Here is a 9116-nt window from a genome sequence, read left to right on the forward strand (position 1 = left end):
GCCTGTAGAAGCCAGTTTCCTCCAGCCTCTACCATTGGACAGGCGTTAAGCCAATCCTTCCTGCTCTACCATTGGACAGCCTGTAGAGTCAGTGCCTCCTGCTCTACATTGGACAGGCCTGTGAGAGTTCCCAAGCTGGCCTTGCCCTGGAACACTGGGGTGTCAGGACTTAAGACAAGATAAATAGAATAAGTCAAAAAATAGATTGCGTACTCTTGATAAGAGAAGGTAACAAAATAAGGGAGCAAATTATTTTAGTTATAAAATATACCAATTGCAAGCAAAGAATTTTGTTTAAACACAATAAAACATGAATTTTTAATTAAGATAGGAGGTAAAAAATGATTGGCACCTGTTTCAGTACTACCAGCCCCTCCCCTTGCCAAGATAATGTTATCTCTTCTCCGGGGTGGACTTTAGCCACCCGTTGCTGACAGTGGGTATAAAATCGAGCACACATGCAATCTGCCATAGGACAAACACAGGCAGTTGAATGGCCGTAATGAAGAAGCTCAGGGACTTTCAATGTGCGCACTGTCAATAGGATTGCCCACCTTTTCCAACAAGGTCTCAATCCGGTTTCGTCAAATGTGTCTGCCCTGCTAGAAGCCTGCCCCCCAGTCAACTGTAAGTGCCTGTTATTTGAAGTGGAAATGTCCATCCACACAAGCTCACCAGAATGGACCGCCGATGTGCTGAAGCGGAGTAGCACGTAAAAAGTCGTCTGTCCTCGGCGTGGCATCTCTCTTCTTGGTTTGTCTGTCCAATGGTAGAGCTGGAGGAACTGACTCTACAGGCCTGTCCAATGGTAGAGCTGGAGGACCTGGCTCTACAGGCCTGTCCAATGGTAGAGCAGGAGGAACTGACTCTACAGGCCTGTCCAATGGTAGAGCTGGAGGAACTGACTCTCCATGGCTGTAGTATAGTGGCTCTCTTCTCTGTCTTCCTATGGATCCTGTCTGTGTCTGTCCCTCTTCTCTCTCCTGTCTTTGAGCCTATAAAAACACACACACACAATTTGGCGATGAACACAGGGCATTCAAGGAGAAGTCTCTCATGCATGATACAGTGGCCCTGATGGTGATGAAGCCAAACATTGAGTTATTCCTTTGTTTATCATTCCCAAATCAGTTTCTGCCCACAGCCACCCCAGGGGATTATAAAACACAGCTCAGTGTTAGGTTTAGTCTTTCTCTCTCCCTTCAGATGAAGATTTGTGGGATTTTGGACTAGTTCTGAATAGAAATAAAAGCTGAAATAAATCCTTCTCTCTACTATTATTCTGACATMTATTATATATTATTCTGACATTAAAATAAGGTGGTGATCCTAACTGACCTAAGACAGGGCATTTTTACTGGAATTAAATGTCAGGAATTGTGAAAAACTGAGTTTAAATGTATTTGGCTAAGGTGCATGTAAACATCCGACTTCAACTGTATCAATATATACACACAAACTATCTACAATGCATTTGGAAAGTATTCAGACCCATTGACATTTTCCACATTTTGTTAAGTTATAGCCTTATAGATCAAATTAATGTTTTTCCTCATCAACAATACACACAATACCCCATAATGACAAAGCGAAAACAGATATATTTTTTTGCAAATTAAAATAAATAAATAAATCAGAAATACCTTATTTACATAAGTATTCAGACCCTTTGCTATGAGACTCGAAATTGAGCTCAGGTGCATCCTGTTTCCATTGCTCAACCTTGAGATGTTTCTAGAACTTAATTGGATTCCACCTGTGGTAAATTCAATTGATTGGACATTTTTGGGAAAGGCAAACACCTGCCTATATGATGTCCCACTGTTGAGAGTGCCCTCCATCATTCTTAAATGGAAGAAGTTTGGAACCACCAAGACTCTTCCTAAAGCTGGCTGCACGGCCAAACTGAGTAATTGGGGGAGAAGGGCCTTGGTCAGGGAGGTGTCCAAGAACCCAATGGTCACTCTGACAGAGCTCCAGAGTTCCTCTTCGGAGATGGGAAAACCTTCCAGTCGGACATCCACCTCTGCAGCACTCCACCAATCAGGCCTTTACGGTAGAGTGGCCAGACAGAAGCCACTCCTCAGTAAAAGGCACTTGACAGCCCGCTTGAATTTTGCCAAAATGCACCTAAAGGACTCTCAGACCATGAGAAACAAGATTGTCTGGTCTAATGAAACCAAAATTGAACTCTTTGGCCTGAATGCCATTCGTCAATTCTGGAGGAAACCTGGCACCATCTCTAAAGTGAAGCATGGTGGTGTCAGCATCATGCTGTGTGGATTTTTTTCAGCGGTAGGGACTGGGAGACTAGTCAGGATTGAGGGAAAGATGAACGGAGCAAAGTACAGAGAAATCATTGATGAAAACCTGCTCCAGAGCGCTCAGGACCTCAGACTGGGGCGAAGGTTCACCTTCCAACAGGACAACGACCCTAAGCACACAGCCAAAACAACGCAGGAGTGGCTTCGGGACAAGTCTCTGAATGTCCTTGAGTTGCCCAGCCAGAGCCCGGACTTGAACCCGATCAAACCCTCTGAGTTCTATTAGACAGATAGCTCTGAATCCACGATATGGCAGAGGTTGAAAAGCCAAAACACATAAGATTTCTCAACAACAGGTTATGATCAATAATATCAAAGGCTGCACTGAAATCTAACAGCACAGCTCCCACAATCTTCTTTTTATACATTTCTTTCAACCAATCATCAGTCATTTGTGTCAGTGCAGTACATGTTGAGTGCCCTTCTCTATAAGCATGCTGAAAGTCTGTTGTTAATTTTTTTACAGAAAAAAAACATTGTATTTGGTCAAACAGCTCAGAGCTGTCAGCAAGCTAATTGGTCTGCTGTTAGAACCAGTAAAGGCCACTTTATCACTATTGTGTAGCACGAGGAGTTTGGCTTCCCTCCAGGCCTGATGACAAAGACTTTCCTCTAGGCTCAAATTAAATATATGACAGACAGGAGTGGCTATAGAGTCAGCTAGAGTAGCTTTCCATCTAAGTTGTCAATGCCAGGTTTGCCATTATTAATCAAAAGCAATATTTTGTCCACCACTCCCGCTCTTACTTTACAAAATTCTAACTTGCAATGCTTTTTTTCCATTATTWGTTTTTTTATACATGAATACGATAGCTCACTGTTCATTGTTGACATTTTCTGCCTAAGTTTGCCCACTTTGCCAATGAAGGAATCATTAAAATAGTTGGTAACATCAAATGGTTTTGTGATGAATAAGCCATCTGAGTCAATGAAAGATAGAGTTGAATTCGTCTTTCTGCCTATAATTTCAAAGTACTTGTAAGGCAGTGGCTCTGCTTACTTTCCCTCTCTGTTTTGACGTTTCTCTATCCAACCTTCAAGGAAGACAGGAGGAAAGGATAACTAAAGTATTAAAACAGCGCTTCCTGGCAACTCACTGTGTGTGCTTTGTGAGGAGACTCCGCTGGATAATTCCGGCTTACAATCTCTTCGATTCCTATCAGTATTTCTGCTTGTTGGCTTATTTTTAGAAATATCCTGCGGCAACATTAACATAAATATGCATATCTAAATGTGCTCATTAAAATAATTCACAATTACATTTGAATTAAAGCAACATTTAATCTTCGAAACAGAGCCTTTGTGGATGGGGGTAATGTACTGTAATGTACTGTAGTGTGTTGAAATGGAGAAATGCCACAGTGCACTCAGAAATATTATCAGTTGGTAACCAGTTACCAGGAATGTAACTGAGAGACCTTGATTTAGGATAGCATGATGGGCGCCTTTTGGTCATAATACTGTAGGATGGCATGGTGTTGGTCTATAATACTTGTAGGATGGCAGTGAGGTTTGGTCCTATATACTGTAGGATGGCATGAGGTTGGTCTATAATACTGTTAGGATGGATGGGGTTGGTCTTATAATACTGTAGGATGGCAAAATGAGGTTGGTCTATAAAACTGTAGGATGGCATGAGGTTGGTCTTATATGGTACGGATGGCATGAGGTTGGTCTATAATACTGTAGGATGGCAATGGGGTTGGTCTATAAATACTGTAGGATGGCATGGGGTTGGTCTATAATACTGTAGGATGGCATGGTGTTGGTTAACCTAATATCTGTAGGATGCATGGTGTTTGGTCTAGTAATACTGTAGGAATTGCCATGGGGTTGGTCTATAATACTGTAGGATGGCCTGGAAGGTTGTGCTATTAATATGTAAGGAATGCATGGTGTTGGTCCTATAAAAATACTGTAGGATGCATCGAGGTTGGTCTATAATTATGGTAGGAGGCATGGGGTTGGTCTATAATAGCTTAGGATGCATGGGTTGGTCTATAATACTGTAAGGAATGGCTGGGGTTGGTCTATAATACTTGTAGGATGGCATGAGGTTTGGTCTATAAATACTGTAGGATGGATGGGGGTTGGTCTATAAATACTGTTAGGATGGCAATGGGGCTTGGTCTATAAATCTGTTAGGATGCATGGTGTTGGTCTACTAATACTGTAGGATGGCATGAGGTTGGTCTACTAATACTGTAGGATGGCATGGGGTTTGGTCTATAATAACTGTAGGATGCATGGTGTTGGTCTATAAACTGTAGGAATGGCATGACGGTGGTCTATATATGTAGGATGGCATGGGGTTGGTCTATAATACTGTGGATGCATGGTGTTGGTCTATAATACTGTAGGATGGATGAGGTTGGTCTAATAATACTGTAGGATCGCATGGTGTTGGGTCTATATCTGTTAGGATGGCATGAGGTTGGTCTATAATACTGTAGGATGGCATGGGGTTGGTCTATAAATACTGTAGGATGGCATGAGGTGTGGTCTATAAATACTGTTAGGATGGCATGAGGTTGGTCTTATATACTGTAGGATGGCATGCGGTTGGTTCTATAATAATGTAGATGGCATGAGGTTTGGCTATAATACTGTGGATGAATGGTGTTGGTCTTATAATAGCTGTAGGTGGCAATGAGGTTGGTTCTATAATCTGTAGGATGGCAATGGTGTTGGTCTATAATACTGTAGGGATTTGGCATGGGGTTTGGTCTATAATACTGTAGGATGGCAATGAGGTTGGTCTATAATACTGGTAGGATGCATGGGGTTGGTCTAACTAATAAACTGTAAGGATGGCAATGAGGTTGGTTATAATACTGTAGATGGCATTGGGTTGGTCTATAATACTGTGGATGGCATGGTATTGGTCTATATCTGTAGGATGGCATGGGGTTGGTCTATAATACTGTAGGATGGCATGAGGTTGGTCTATAATACTGTAGGATGGCATGAAGGTTGGTCTATAATACTGTAGGATGGCATGAAGGTTGGTCTATATATGTAGATGGCATGGTGGTTGGTCTATAATACTGTATGATGCATGGGGTTGGTCTATAAATACTGTAGGATTGGCATGGAGGTTGGTCTATAATACTGTAGGATGGCATGGGGTTTGGTCCTATAATACGTGTAGGATGGCTATGGGTTTGGTCTATAATCTGTAGGATGGGCATGAGGTTGGTCTATAATACTTGTTAGGGATGGCATGAGGTTGGTGCTATAATACTGTAGATGGCATGGGGTTGGTCTATAATACTCGTAGGATGGAATGAGGTTGGTCTATAAATACTGGTAGGATGGCATGGGGTTGGTCTAATCAATACTGTAGGAATGGCATGGTGTTGGTCCTTAATACTGTAGGATGGCAATGAGGTTGTCAATATAATACTGTAGGATCGGAAATGAGGTTGGTCTATAATACTGTAGGATGGTCATGAGGTTTGGTCTATAAACTGTAAGGATGGCATGGTGTTCTGGTCATAATACTGTCAGGATGCGATGGGGTTGGTCTATAATACTGTAGGATGGCATGGGGGTTTGGTCTATAATACTGTAGGATTGGCAAAGAGGTTTGGTCTAATAATACTGTAGATGTGGCATGGTCGTTGGTCTATAATACTGTAGGATGGCAATGAGGTTGGTCTATAATACTGTAGGATGGCATGGGGTTGGTCTATAATACTGTAGGATGGCATGAAGGTTGGTCTATAATACTGGTAGATAGGGCATGGGGTTGGTCCTATAATACTGTAGGATGGCATGGGGTTGGTCTATAATAACTGGTAGGATGGCATGGGGTTTGGTCTATAATATCTGTTAGGAATGGCATGGGGTTGGTCCTATAATACTGTAGAATGGCTGAGGTTGGTCATAATACTGTAGGATGGCATGGGGTTGGTCTACTAATACTGTAGGATGGCATGAAGGTTGGTCTATAATCTGTAGGATGGCATGGTGTTGGTCTATAATACTGTAGGATGCTGGGGTTGGTCTATAATACTGTAGGAGATGCATCGAGGTTGGTCTATAATACTGTAGGATGGCAATGGGGTCTGGTCTATAATACTGTAGGATGGCAATTGGGGTTGGTCTATAATACCTGTGGATGGCATGAGGTTGGTCTATAATACTGGTAGGATGGCAATGGGGTTGGTCTATAATACTGTAGGATGGCATGAGGTTGGTCTATAATAACTGTAGGATGGCATGAGGTTGGTCTATAATACTGTAGGATGGCATGGGGTTGGTCTATAATACTGTAGGATGGCATGAGGTTGGTCTATAATCACTTAGGATGGCAATGAGGTTGTCTATAATATGTAGGATGGCATGGGGTTTGGTTCTATAATACTGTAGGATGGCATGGGGTTGGTCCTATAATACTGGTGGATGGATGAGGTTGGTTCTATATATCTGTAGGAATGGCTGGGGTTGGTCTATACAATACTGCTAGGATGGCATGGGGTTGGTCTCTAATACTGTAGGATGGCATGGGGTTGGTCCTACTAATAGAGCTGTAGATGGCATGAGGCTTGGGTCTATATACTGGTATGGATGGCATGGGTTTGGTCTATATCCTGTTAGGATGGCATGGGGGTTGGTCTATAATACTGTAGGATGGCATGGGGTTGGTCTCTATAATACTCGTACGGATGGCATGGTGGGTTGGTCCTATAATACTGTAGGATTGGCATGAGGTTGGTCTATAATACTGTAGGATGGGGCATGGGGTGGTTATAATACTGTAGGATGGCTATGGGGTTGGTCTACTAATATGGTAGGCTGGCATGAGGTTGGTCTATAATACTGTGGATGGCATGAGGTTGGTCCTATTAATACTTGTAGGATGGCATGGGGTTGGTCTATAATACTGTAGGCTGGCCATGAGGTTTGGTCTATAAATACTGTAGGAATGGCATGGGGTTGAGTCTTATAATACTGTAGGATGGCACGGGGTTTGGTCTATAATACTGTAGGATGGCATGGGGTTGGGTCCTATAATACTGTAGGATGGATGAGGCTTGGTCTTCTAATACTGTAGGATGGCAATGAGGTTGGTCTATAATACTGTAGGATGCATGGTGTTAGGTCTAGTAATACTGTAGGAATGGAATGAGGTTTGGTCTATAATACTGTAAGGATGGCATGGGGTTGGTCTATAAATACTGTAGTGATGGCAATGAGGTTGGTCTATAATACTGTAGGATGGCCTGGGGTTGGTCTATAATAACAGTAGGATGGCATGGGGTTGGTCTATAATAACTGTAGGATGCATGGTGTTGGTCATAATACTGTAGGAATGGGAATGAGGTTTGGTCTATAATACTGTAGGATGGGCATGGGGTTTGGGTCTATAATACTGTAGATGGGCATGAAGGTTGTCTATAATACTGTAGGATGGCATGGGGTTGGTCTATAAATACTGGTGGATGGTCATGGGTTTGGTCTATATACTGTAAGAATGGCATGGGGTTGGTCTATAATTGTAGGATGGCATGGGGTTGGTCTATAATACTGTAGGATGGCATGGGGTTGGTCTATATACTGTAGGGATGGCATGAGGTTTGGTCTATAATATGAGGATGGCATGAGGTTGGTCTATAATATGTAAGAATGGCATGGGGTTGGTCTATAATACAGTATGGATGGCTGGGGTTGGTCTATCAAATACTGTAGGATGGCATGGGGTTGGTCTATAATACTGTAGGATGGCATGAGGTTGGGTCTATAATACTGTAGGATGGCATGGGGTTGGGTCTATAATACTGGTAGGATGGCATGGGGTTGGTCTATAATCCTGTGGGATGGCATGGGGTTTGTCTATAATACTGTACGGATGGGCACGAGGTTGGTCTATAATACTGTAGGAGGCATGGTGTTGGTCTATAATAACTGTAGGATGCATGGGGTTGGTCTAATACATACTGTAGGCTGGCATGGGGTTTGGTCTATAATACTGTCAGGATGCGCATGAGGTTGGTCTATACTATGTAGGATGGCATGGGGTTGGTCTATATAATACTGTAAGGCTGGATGGGTTTGGTCTATAATACTGTAGGATGGCATGAAAGGTTGGTCTATAATACTGTAGGATGGCATGAGGTTGGTCTATAATACTGTAGGATGGCTATGAGGTTGGTCTATAATACTGTAGGATGGCATGAGGTTGGTCTATAATAGTAGGATGGCAATGAGGTTTGGGTCTATAATACTGTAGGATGGGAATGGTGTTGGTCTATAATACTGTAGGATGCATGAGGTTGGTCTATAATACTGTAGGATGGAATGGTGTCTCGAGTCTATATACTGTAGACCGGCATGGGGTTGGTCTAATCATTGTAGGTGGAATGTGTTGGTCTTATAAATACTGTAGGATGCATGGTGTTGGTCTATAAATACTTGTAAGGATGGCATGGGGTTGGGTCTATAATACTGTAGGATGGAAATTGGGTGTTGGTCTATAATACTGTAGGATGGCATGGTGTTGGTCTATAATACTGTAGGAATGGCAGAGGTTGGTCTATATACTGTAGGAGGGGCATGGGGTTGGTCTATAATACTGTAGGATGGCATGGGGGTTGGTCTATAATATGTGGTAGGATGGCAGGAGGTTTGGTCTATAATACTGTAGGATGGTAATGTTGTTGGTCGTATTATACTGTAGGATGTGCATGAGGTTGGTCTATAATACTGTAGGGATGGCATGGGGGTTTGGTCTATAATACTGTAGATGGCAATGGGGTTGGGTCTATAAATCTGTAGATGGGCATGAGT

Source organism: Salvelinus sp. IW2-2015, unplaced genomic scaffold, assembly GCF_002910315.2.
Source record: "Salvelinus sp. IW2-2015 unplaced genomic scaffold, ASM291031v2 Un_scaffold2150, whole genome shotgun sequence".
Taxonomy (NCBI): Eukaryota; Metazoa; Chordata; class Actinopteri; order Salmoniformes; family Salmonidae; genus Salvelinus; species Salvelinus sp. IW2-2015.